The sequence below is a fragment of the Pinus tabuliformis genome, chromosome 1_2 (genome assembly GCF_031772625.1).
Source record: "Pinus tabuliformis cultivar Carrire ecotype Pingquan chromosome 1_2, CPIR1, whole genome shotgun sequence".
NCBI lineage: Eukaryota > Viridiplantae > Streptophyta > Pinopsida > Pinales > Pinaceae > Pinus > Pinus tabuliformis.
In genome coordinates this window covers 38,838,753-38,852,284 of record NC_142298.1, presented here as the reverse complement: position 1 = coordinate 38,852,284, position 13,532 = coordinate 38,838,753, and the positions used below count along the sequence as shown (strand labels likewise).

At 37.6% G+C, this 13,532-nt stretch overlaps 1 protein-coding gene across 1 annotated transcript in view; it reads left to right on the top strand.

The window, feature by feature from the left end:
* The window catches only part of LOC149204297 (Peptide chain release factor 2), a 207,507-nt gene that overhangs the window by 116,893 nt on the left and 77,082 nt on the right, over nucleotides 1-13,532 (top strand). The window lies entirely within an intron of this gene.

Here is a 13,532-nt window from a genome sequence, read left to right as displayed (position 1 = left end):
TATTGTATCATGTCAAGAAAATTATTTTAAGTCAAAAGTGTCATAAGACTCCCTCCAAGACAAGTCGGCCTAGCAGTCAAACTAGTCGGCCTAGTAGTCAAACTAGTCGGCCTACAAAGTGACAAGTCAACCTCATGTTTGGGCTATTCGAGCCTCATAAGAAGGCTATATATAAAGATCCATTGACCTCATTTGAAGTGTATCCAGGGCTTGTTAAAGCACAAAAAGACTAACCATGCGAAGAAGAAAGCAAGCATAATTCACCATCATTTCTCTCATACATGCTAGCTAGGGTTTCTGTAGTAGAGGCTGAAAAATTGCAGTGTTGAAGAAGCAAGCCAAAATTCTAAAGAGAGGTTGAAATTTGAAGTATTGGAGCAAGTTTGGTTGGCATTGACTTTGGGGAAGAGAAGCTCATCAAAGAAGAGGTTGACTTGGTCTTGGAGGGGTCTTGGTGTTGGGTCTTGTTACCGCTCAAACTAGCGGGGGACCAAAGGGGGAATCCCTAAAAGGAAAATGCTAGGCCAAGGGCAGCAATTGGAGACTTAGCTCACTGTCACCTCAGCTAAGGCTCCCTTCTATTTACGGACTTTCACCGATGGGAGGAGAGCTAGTATATTCAATGAAGGATAAGTCAATGAAATGATATGGAGTGACCCAAATAATCCCTTTCCTGAAAGAGTGAGAAGGATAAGGCTTGCTTGCTTCCTAAGCAAAGTACAAAGTATTCTAGGGAAAGGAAAGGAGGATTCAAGGGTTAGGTTTATGGGATATGACTTATGAAGGAACTTCCCAATCCCTAAAATCCTTATTGTGATTGGTATCTCGATGGTTCTTGAAGAATTGTCTTTTCAGAGGAATGGGACCACACGTGACCAAGTGGACTTGGTTTAGCATAAGAGGAATGAGTATAGCAACCAAATGATGTTCTTACCCTAGACAAGGTGGGGAAAGGATCAAAGAAAGAATTTTCACTTGAATGTGTTGATTTGACCCTTTGAGGTACTAGCCTTGGGGATGCTAAGTCAAAGTTTGATCCTAGAGTTAGGGCTTGGCTTTTCTCCCAACTCCATCGTTGAAATGGCGTCAAAATTGGAGGAGACCTTGGGGAAACACCAGTGCAGGAGACCGTAGGAGATCGAACTTTTTGGAGGGCTAGTTTGTTGGGAAATTGATGCCCTAGGTGCCCCAACTAGGCTAGACCTAGAAGAAGGTGAAAGAATGTAATTCATGGTGACCACCTTTGGTAGTCTAGTGCCTTAGTCTTTGGGAGAATGGAGTCTATGATGAATATAAGTAGGATTTCTTGGTTCCCAATCGGAGAGGCATTAAGACCACTTCACTAGCCTTCTAGGTCAAGGAGAAGCAATCTTTCAGCGTTTATACTTCGATGCACAAAGAGAATGGCTTATCAGGGTCAAATTCTTTGATAGAATTACCCCTAGGAGATTTTGTTCATATGACATTGCCCATACATTGAGAGATGCTATAATAGAGACAAAATTCCACAATTTTAAGCAGTAAATACATGCAACAATTAGCCCTAGAACAACGAAAATCCCAGTCCAATGTATATGTCAAAGTAAAACAAGAATAACATTAAAAGCATGTATTTACATGTAATAGAATATATCCAACCATTCACAATTGACAAGAGAGAATCTCCAAGAGAAGATAGACCAATATTCACACATCAAAATTCATCCATAGAGCTCCAGTTCATCCTCTAGAAAAAGTGCGAAAATCTCAAAAGAGAAATTATCTAATCCAAAGTGATGATGAGAAAATTAACTCATCTCACTTGTATTTATACCTTAATGGGGAGTTCGAATTAGCTTCCTTGGCCTACATAAGCCTCAACAATAAAATAATGTTTTAATAATCCAACTTTTGGTGACAAGCCCACCAAACTAGCTCATAAATGAAAGAATAATCCTCTCAAGAGGTCAAATAATAATCTATGCATGTTGTAGGCCCCCCTAAGAGGCCTAATGAGGTCCATGGGTGCCATAATGAAGAGTAGGACCCTCAAAAGTAGTGGACAAAGGGGTTGGCCCCTTGTAATAACCTGTGGTGCTCCAAACGACATGTGGGGGCACACAAGTGTCCTCATGGGTCTCCAAACAAATCGAAGATGCCTGTAGATCACCTGCAAGGGCTAGGATGATGGTGTAGGTGATGCCACATCATCGTGCAAGTCCTGGATCATCTGCCAAGTGTATGGTGCAAATCTGGGGCTAGCTGGGCATGATGGATCAGGTGCATCTTCCTTGTCCAATAAGTGAACCACGAGCAATCTCTGAATGGTTGTGGGGATCCATGGAGTGCTGTTTGCTACTGTGGAGGCCCATGGCTCTCAACGCACACCTTACATGTGCCAATGTAGCCCTCTAGAGGATTAGGACCCCGTATAGGGAGACCAAACCCAAGATGGAGACCATCTGCAATCCTGCATAAGATCCAATGCGTCCCCTAGCCTTCCAGTACAACAAGTCATTAGAGAAATCGAGTAAATGAGCTTACCAATCATGGACCACAAGTGGGGACTTCATAATGGTCCGCCCTTCCATAATGGGCTTTGGGATGTGCCAATGTCTCCTAAACTCCAAATGGGGTTAACCGAGAATCCTATTAGGTGGTTTTTACTTCTAAAGGGGATAATACATTCATGGTACATCCTTCAAAAGGTGGTGGCATGTGACAAATAGGTGAATGAAGTAGGGGATGAGAAGGGACAACCTTAGGTCACATGTTGGGGTATAAGGGTAGCTTATAAGAGGGAAGCCCACACGTGGGTTTATAATGTATAGGAGGGAGCAATCGTGGTACATGAGGTGCCCCGACTTTGATTTTTCCACCCTTTTTTATATTCCTTTTGTAAGGATAGTGAAGCCATTGTAAATATAGTAAAGGGTTTTTCATCATGAGCTTGTAATAAATTTCCTGAAATCTTACAAATTAACCAACAGAATTGATGAGAGTACCTACCTGTGTTCCTGCGGTTGATGATGCCTCAAGCTACTCTACTTCAGTTACCAAAAGACCGAAACCACCCAGCCAAACTGAGCAGAACCTAGCTACTCAGTCCAGTAAGCTTCTCAGTTGAAGCAGACTGTTTCCCCCATGCCCAAAAACCTCAGAACAATCCGCGCTCCTTCTGTTGGTAACTCCAGTTTATGGATATCCTCCCTTCTTCAGTATCCCCTTCCTTCGTTCCTTCTTCTTCCTCCCGGATCCCCTCCAAAATTCTTCTCTCTGGTTTATATATTGTTTCTTGGTGGTGGCCGCCCTTCCACCAGCAGCCCACCGCTTTGCCTCCTCGTGACACCCTTCCATGTCACGTAATAAATATATTTCTTTTATGATTTAATAAAATACTTCTTTTTAATATAAAGATCCTAAGGTTATACTAAGTACCTTACCTTTAATTAATTTATTATATATATATATATATATTTTAATCATTTTATTAATTTATTAATATAATTTTATTAATAATCTAAAATATATAATTATATAACCATCTTTTAGGATTTAGCTTAATTTTTTTAACATCTATCTTTCATAGTTATGTTTACGTTATACATTTTAAATTTAGTATTTATCCATTAATCATGATATATTAAGCAATATGGGTGTTGATGGGTGAATAGAACTTCTATTTGAAGAAGTGTCATGATATTTAATACTTATAGTTAATTTAATATACATATTATAAATACTAGTGCGGTGTATGCGACACATGCATATGTAGCTATCATATGCATGCATCGTATGCTTGCTATTATTCTTGTGTTCTCTATATTTATAGATAGGTCGTTACACCTTTTGCCTTTTTATGATTTTCTTTGATTAACTGCTCGGGGCTCAAAGGGGAAGAGTATGATGTATAAGATATAGCAGTGAATACCCACTTTTAAGGTAGGGCAGTTCATTTCTTACCAGGGGTTGGGACAATCATGGGTTCCTATATGATGAAGGAGGCTCATAGAACCTGTAGGAACCAGGGTGATGGCCATGACGATGGGGTAGAGCTCATGTATTGGCGTTTGCCCACGTGCTAAATTTGTTTGTCCGAACCATCTTTTGCATTTTGTGGTACATTTTCTTGTTGAATGTGTCCAAATATGCTTTTATCTCTCTTTTTAGTTGCATCAACCTCTGGTTTCATTCTAGGCCATGACCCAAGGTGTGGGCAAGGGGAAGGGGCAAGCTAACCCTATGTGGACCTAGTGGAGGAGTGTGGACCCAAGTGGGAGAAATGATGAATGGGGTAATAATGAATGGAAATAGGTTAATATAAGCGGATAAGGGAGCAGAACCACGCAACCAAAATCGGGGTTTCCCATGAAATACCATCCCTAAAGCCAAATTGTGAGTAAAAGAGATCCCACTGGACTAGAATCCAAGGTTAATATCCAAAAGGGGTCTAGGGGACAAGAGCACAAACCTAGCCCATTCTTTCCGCTGAATCCCCCCATTAATCCATGCGTAGAAGTGTCCATGATAAGCAAACTACAATACTCAATTACTAAATGACAGTGCATACTTTTAGGTTCGGGAGGCCCACCTTCAAACATATGATCATGGAAGATGGGCGAGGGACCACATGGCTGGCTCAGGTGGTAGAGAAATGGCACAATGAGCTAGCTGGTGGCTGTTGGATGCCGGCTGAGGACCATCTTGGAGAATTTTTTTCTACTAGGGATATCACCCACAAAATGGTGGGTAACAGGAGTTAGGTTTTGGCCGTGGCTAGCAGCCTACATTTTGTGTTCTCTTGTCTCATTGATCTTCATTGTTTGGTAGCTTTTCGATGATGAAAGAACTCTATAATAATCAAGATAAGAAGAAGTTAACTACAAGTATATCAAGCTAAGTAAAAGAACATCACAAGCAGTTATCAAAGTAAGAGAAATCACCCTAATCTAGCTACCCTAGATTTCTCAACATTGGATCAGAGCTATAAGGTGACATCAATAAGGAAAGGCAGCTTGAAGATCAACCATTGAAGAAGGATACATAAAGGCCGGGCACACTAAGAAGCATCAAGGAGGACTATTCATCTCATGACAAGGATCATATCATTTAGAAGGAACAACACTTTGAAGAAGAAGAAGACCTCAAAAGACCCGACCTCCATTCAAAGAAGCATTCCACACTTGAAGCATTCTTGGAAAGCTTACACATTCTACAATCATCAACCAAACCAAGCAAGAAAGAGCACTTCATCATCAAAGTGATCTCCCTCACATTGATGAAAGGATCATCCTTGAAAAAGGTCATCTCTCCCCATCTTGAAGAAGAAGCATTGTCAAGAAGGCAATCATCGTCAAGAAAGCAACTTCAATTGTCAAAGGAGTAGTGGAAGTCAACATCATCAAGGAGGCATCAAGTTGAAGATATCATCATCAAAGAAGCATCTTCACTTGACAAGTAAGTATTTTATATTTTATGTCTCAATATATAATGACTTCTTTCTGCAAGGAGAACAACAAACTTGTTGGGTCATCGAATTACTTTGCATGGAAGAAGATAATAGATTTGATCCTCATAGAAAATGAAGTTAGTGAATATGTTACGGGATCAATCTCCAAACCATCACAAGAGCAATCTCAAGCTCTATCAAAGTACATGAAAGGAGAAATAAGGGCTCAAAGGATCCTCATAGAGTCAATCAAGGATTCTCTCATCCCTTATGTAGCAAAATTGAAGACAACAAAAGAGATCTATGAAAAGCTGGTAGAATTGTTCTTTGTAAGCACTGTAGGAGAAATAATATCGTTGAGAACCGAACTATACAAGATGAAGGTATCAAAGGAAGAAGGGGTAGTCTCATACCTTATGAGGGTATCTCAAATAAGAGATCAACTACAAGAGCTAGGAGAAGTAATGTTTGATCGAGAGATGACCACCATTGTGCTCAATGCACTACCTGACAAATGGGGCAACTTTGTATCTAGTATCTATGGAAAGAAAGAAACTACCCCATTCAATGATCTATGGTCACTATGCAAGATTGAAGAAACTAGATTAAAGGCAAAGAATGATGTTGGATCAAGTGAGAAAACTCAAGCATATGTACCGATGGCAAAGAAGAAAGGGAAATTTGGAAATTTTGAGCATCGAAAGAAGTTTCAAAAGAACATCGACTTGTCTAAGATTCAATGTAATGAATATGGGCATTTCAAAGGGAATTGTCCTAAACTCAAGAAGGACAACAAGAAGAGAAAAGAAAGGAATGAAACCCATGTCATCGAGGAAATAGAAGAACTTGAAAGGAAGAAGTCAAAGAAGGAAGAAGTAATAGACCTCCACTTTTAGAAATTTAGAAGGTCTCTCACTCACTTAATCTACTTTCAAGCATATAGAAGTTAGTAGTCATGATGGAAAGTATCACAAGTATGATAGGATGCATTATACAAGAGATAGAGATGACATCATCATAAAGGCATGGACGGATAGCCGAAGTAGAAGTCTATATGGTTGAAGCAGTTATAGTACATGATAGAAAGGAAGTAGCTCATGGCATCTTCATTGGAAACATAGAAAAACAACTGAAGCAAGCAATTTATATGGTTGGAGAAAGTCATCAAGCACAATAGGAAAATAAAAGGTTTGTCTCACTTCATCATCAATAGAAAGGAGCATTTATAGGAGGATCATCAAGATCCTCCATTGGAATCTTTGTTAAAAGATTTGCCTCTACTTGGAAGAAGCAAGTGTCTTGCATATAGTCTACATTCCACCTTGTGTGGGATCCACTGGTTAGAAGGATGAAGGTATGGTGACAGAGATGTGCAACATGGTTGTAGTACTTTCATCTTCAAGAAAGGAATGGAAGCTGCTAGAAGGAAGTCTAGATGATCAAATGAAGGAAGAGGTATGTATATATTTGACAAGATTAAATCAACATAATATGACCTCATGAAGAATATGAGGAGGTTGGCAACTATGGTTCCTATGATGAAGGAACTATGTATGGAAGATCCTTTGGAAGCAATATGCGAAAAGGATGAAAGAAGAGTTCGTGAAAGATGTATCTATAGTCATGTGAGATAAGATAAGTAATCAACATCTTCTAACAAGAAGGATTAGTTAGGACATCTCCATGGAGAAGGTATGAAGACTCTGATATGTATGCTAGAAAAGGAGAACCTTGGTAATGTATGTCTTGGAGATGGATTCATACATGTGCAGGATGTTGATGTTGCTAGAAGCTGATGTCATGACGAAAGGCCATCATAAAGAGGTAACTTTGATTTAATGTTCATTTTGATTTTTGAGAAAGCATTTGGTTGGGTTGAAACAGGGTTACCAAAAGAGGGTTGTAGAAAGTCACCTACAAGTAGTACTTGTGAGATTGGATGGAAGATCTTGAAAACATGACTTGGAAGAGATAGTTGTATGAAGGATAGCCAGATGTGGAATAGAGGGTCACTTCCAGATGAAGAAAAGGATGACATGACTATTCGTTCAACACTATGTTTTGTTGAAGGGAAGTGATGAAGAAGATGGTCGATGCCCTACGAAGCTGTTCTAGAAGAAGAAAGCTGAATGATGAAGAAGTTGAAGTTCATAACGTGATGCCGAAAGGAGGAGCCTTACAAGCAGCTGAGAGTACCATGATCTCCACCAAAGAGTAGATAGGTGCTGTTGGTAACAAGACCCTAGTTAAGAGGGAGCTTGGGTATATTCCTTTATAGGAATGAGTAGATCCTCCCTAATTGAGAGGGAGAGATAGACACATCATTCTTGTCTTCATGCTATGAAGAAAGAATGGAGGATTGGGTAAGCATCTGAGATTGATTCCGATACTCTTTGAGGATGAGGTAGGGCATCCAATAGGTAAGAGTAGTCGAAGAGGAAATTCCTTGAGGATGTGTTAATCCAAGACAGGAATGGTCCTAGAAGCACATAGCTTGCGAACATCCGGATGGGGTATGTGCCTTGAGAGACAATGATGAAGGTTTCTATAAATCATTGGTCTCACCAACAATGTGCTCTGATCTTGTGGAGAGATAGAGCTATTAGTCAAGGCCTTGCTATGTGAGAAAGCTGGTTGATATGATGAGATGCACTGATGTAAGCTAAATAAATAATTTACAAGATGGCTTACCAATCCATTTAGGGATTAAGAGAATGTCCAAGTACCTTGTATGGATTATGAATACCTCCCTAGTTAAGAGGGAGTGTTGAAATAGGTAACTAGGTTCGGTCTTCATAAATATGAAATGTACTTTTGATTCTTGTATATTGTATAATGGTGTATGAAATTTTCATATAGAATGTATATACACGTTGGAAGAAAGTGGTTGACTGAAGACGCTCCCTTCTCAGCATTATATTTGTATTTTTGATGACTTTATAGATACAACGATTTTTGTCGCTGACTTAATATATGTGTCTGGTTTAGCAGAATTGTCGAGATCTCTGGAGATTTGAAATGAATATAATTATGCTATTAAGCAGCAGCTGTTCTTGAAAGTTTGAAGCAACGCCCGCTCAGATCGCATGGCCTTTAATCCCGTAAGAAGCTAAGGATTTCGAGGGAAGATTGCCGTGGCTTGTGAGAAAAATTGTATTGCTAAGCGGCTCATCCTTAATTTCACACCGTGCTTTATAAAGTTGTTCTTGCAGGTCTAAAAGAAAACATTAGATTTGATTGTTATGGGTAAAATTGGGATTGAATTTTGTAATAGATTGTTTAGTTTAAGTGGTTTGGTTTGGTTTGGTGAATTTTGTAATAGATTGTTTAGTTTATGATGTATGATTATAAATTAGAATTTTAAATTTATATGATATTAGAAATTTAGATAATGATATTCATATCAATGATCATGCTTTGCAGCTTTTCAATTCAAACCCAATTGTCATAGTGGACTCAATTAATAAATTATATTTTATATTTATAAGTTTTTAAGACCTTGACGCTCCCCCACGTTTCCTAAAAAATGGTGGGGAGCTTTTGCATAGGCTGTTCTCGCGCCTCCTCGCTCCCTCACCCCCTCGTCCCGGAACCTTGGTGGAACATTGAAATAATGTCAGATGGGAACAAAGCCAAAGTTTTGTGGCTTAGACAGAGAAAAATCGAAAATTTCCTTTTGGCTAAGCTTAAGAATTTGCAGGGCAAATTAATTTTGTTTCCAAAATATCTCATGAAGATCTCTGCCAAACAATTTAGTCCTGACTGCAAAATGGGCAAGAGTTAGAAGAATTTCTAGACTTTCAAACCTCGGCAATTATGACCTTGGCATTGACTACAAAAATATATATTTCAAACCCTTCCTTTGAAGAAAAAATTTTGTTCCAGGAGTTAAGACAGTTTCATATGCCTGTGGCTATGCTAGAAACCTGTAAAATTTGCTAGAGAAAGAAATGCTTCTTTAAAAGCTCTTGGTCCTCAAGAAAATGACTCCAAATCTTTGATCTTTCCTCTGTTTTGCATTAGTGTACAAAAATTATAGCAAGTCAAAACAAAACCCCAAACCTCTACTAAACCATAAAAATAAGCCTTTTAGCTCTGTGGCGTTGCAAGAGAAAGCTTAATGAGCTGTTAGGTAGTGAAAAACCGAACAAAATTTAAAATATGAACTTTTGGTAAGAGGCTAGAGTAGCCCTATGATGCCTGCGGCTTTCGAAGGAGAAGAGTGGTGCCCAAACGACTCTCAAAGATGCCAAAACCAGCCTCAAACACCGGCCATGAGTCTTTGGCAAAGCTAAGCCTTATTTCGCTATTCAGCTTCTTCAAATTTCCATAGGAAACACCTGCAAACAATATGACTTTAAAACCCTTCACGTCTTTGGTGTAAGCCTGCGGTGATCACACAAAATAGCCACACGAATATATAGAGAGAGAATGATCCAAAAAAGTTAGATGAACATTATTACAAACTTTAAAACAATTCATTATTATATTTACAAAACTTTAAAATGAAATGCTTCAGATATTTTTATTTATAAAGTATTAAAAAAAATTATTCAAACAATTAAAAATTAAAAATATTTCAAATAAAATATTTACAAAATTACTAAATCCATACAATAAAGTTTGAAGAATTATATACTAATTATTTACAAACTAAAAAAAAAAAAAAAATATTTACGAGTATGCTAAAAAAATTCCCAAAACATAAAATCTAAAATAAAATCCAAGAACCCCAAAAGTTAGAAAATAAAAATTATTTTACGAAGTCTTCAGATCTATACAAATAAAATACAAATCTACTTGATCTAAGGAGTATGAGTCCGACTCCGCTCCTAGATCTGTAGATTTCAGGCTCTTGCTAGCCAGATCTAACTATTTAGCACACTTTATTATAGATAATTTTTCATATATATATATATATGTTTTTTAGTTACAAGCCGGGAAAATCCCTGCAAGAAGAAATTCGTTAGATAATCTTAGGATTTCATTTAGGGTGGCTCTCCAGATCTTATGTCTCGGGAGTCGGCTGGTTCAACCGAGGACTTCTCCAAACGCCCACTTCTGAATACGAATGATTTCTGTAGACTTAAAATTTAAGCTGTTGAATCAATAGAGATATAAAATAGCGTTTAAATTTTCAAAGATTAGAGATACGTGCTAATCAAATTAAATTATAATGCCACCTCAAACCCAATAATCTAAGCAAGATGTTTCTGCAATAAATTACTTTACAAAAACTATTAACCAACAACTTATCAAATAAGATCAGTAGAATATTATGAACAATATTATCATAAAACTCCGGAAAAGAACATTGCCATCAAATAAAACCCCAAAGACTTTGCGTTGTATTATTCCACAAAAAGATTACAAGAGAGTTTCAAAAGCTAGTACACGATTCAATGATCGGATCATTTGTATGACAAGTGACCTCTATTTTATCGATTAATTCTCCAACGACTAGTTGGCTTAATCCCTATCAAAGTAATCTCGACCGTTGAAAAAGATTTAATTATTTTTTAATCTCCTCCGTCGAAATTATTTTATTTTTTGAGGAAATTCGAATTTTTCATTTAATTCAATTTTAATCAACTCAAAATTAATTATTTTGAGTTGATTTCCTCAAAAAATTGACTTTGACTTAACTACCAAAGCCCAAGGGTCCAAAATCTTTTGAAATTTTCAATATTCCCTTGGCCGGGGACCTCCAAAAATTTATTTCTCTAAGACCCACGAAATGTTTAATTAGGAGAATTTATTTTTCCTAGGACATAAAATTAATTAAATTTCTGGCTTAGGATTTTAATTAATTTTTGCCAAAAAATTGAATTAATTGACTCATGAGTGGATTAACAATTTTTCCAATCTTAAAATATTTTAGCCACGGTGTCTAACTATGAGGGACCATGCACTGAGATATTCTTTACATTAAGATATTACATTTTAATACATGAAGGGGGAAAACCCATTCGTTATACCCTCATTATTTTACTCAATTCTGCGACTTAAATATAATCTAGTAGACCAAGTGATTTGTAATAAAATAATTTAGCCAACTAGCTAAAATTATTCACAAATTACCTTTACAAAGACTCGATCTAAAAACACTAAGGCTCGCTTAAGATCTTGACGACAAAATCCACCCTAGCTTTGGGGTGAGGTTGGAGGGAAAAACTCTGCTGATCATTAGTGTCTAGAAACACAGATGAATCGGTGAGACGATAATCTTCATAGGATGAAAATCGTCATCAAAACAATAGGTTTACCTAGTTTGTTACATACATATATGGTTTTACTAAGATTATTTACATTACAGACATGCAGAATGAGTTTACAACTTTAAACAATGATGGCTGAAGATGATGATGAAATCTGGATGATCTCATTGTTCGATCATGATGGAATCTTCTTGCGAAAATGTATACTGCTATAGGGTAGTTGACGCGGTGTATTGATTAATATTCTATAAATTTTGGTATGTAAGCATATGTATTTTACCAAAGCAGAATATTCTAGGAGCCACTGTTTTTCAGCAGAAAGTTGTATCACACAATATGACCTCTACATCTAAAAACAACTTGACATGATAGTCCACAAACACACTATTCAAATCGCATGATGCTCTCTACATAATGATGGTGTTGACCAAACTTAAGTACCTTGTTAAAATATGCCATAAACAAACAAATTAGAGAGCCATAAATTGAGGTTCAGTTGATCCATATATTGAGTCAACTGACTAACAGCAAGTTTCAATACTCTGATTTTAAATCTTTTTGATTTGAGGACCTTACTTTGATAACAATAACGATGAAATTTCAAGGCAGTGGTCATTTGTATTTGTTTTGTTCAACTTCTTTTAGAATTTATTGCTTTAAGTGACAGTTGATGGTTCCAGAAGAGATGTATATTAATGGTTCTACACTGTGAGTGTGCACATTGATGAAAAAAGTTATTTTATTCCTTTTTATTAACAAGCCAAATTGGTAGCCAAGCATACATTCAACCTGTACTCGGATTTTCATTTGCTACTCTGCTTGCATACATTTTCAAAACATGGGTAGTTGCCTTGCTTGGCGTCCATATCCTTGAAAATTCTAGTTGTCTAACAATGCAACTTTTTTTGTGATATATTTCCAAAATGAATGCTCTGGACTTTATTACTTTTAGACAGTGAAACACAGGAATTACAGTACCCACAGTGACATTACAATAACTGTCTATAGACTTAGTAGCTGAAGTAATCATCAGTTGGTCAAGGATCACCCTGTCCTTGTCCTCTGCTTTATTGCTAGTGGTCTTACAATACTCTGGTTCATGTTTCAACAGCTTCATTCATTCTTTACTGGGCCAATAATAGCCTCTGTAATGTCCTTCAGTTCCGCTTTGATAATCTCCATGCCTCTCTTAAATTAGTCAAACCATCGATCACCTTTAGACACTTATGCATCCTGGGACCTGAACCAATGACGCGACAACTTTTCCAGGGAACCTTGTAAGGATTCTTCAGACTTGTACCTCCTTCACAGTTTTCCTCAGCTTCATTTATGACTTCTAGTCCAACAATTCTTGTCATGGGCTGGTAAAGAGGCCACCCACTTGCTTTCTGAGATCTGCAACCAATATATAAATGTTCTTCTCCTGGGGGATTCTCTCCTTCCGGGATTTTCAGCTGCTTCATTCATTCTCTACTGGGCCAATAATAGCCTCTATAATGTCCTTCAGTTCTGCTTTGATAATCTCCATGCCTCTCTTAAAGCAGTCAAACCATCGATCACCTTTAGAAACTTATGCATCCTGAACCAATGACGCGACAATTTTTCCAGGGAACCTTGTAAGGATTCTTCAGACTTGTACCTCCTTCACAGTTTTCTTCAGCTTCATTTATGACTTCTATTCCAACAATCCTTGTCATGGGCTGGTAAAGAGGCCACCCACTTGCTTTCTGAGATCTGCAACCAATATATAAATGTTCTTCTCCTGGGGGATTCTCTCCTTTCGGGATTTTCAACTGCTTTTCTTATTCTGTTCATTTTTACAGCCTCTTAAGTTGAGCTGCAAAGGGTGTGGGAATCGGTCCTCCTCAATCTTATCTCTATCATAT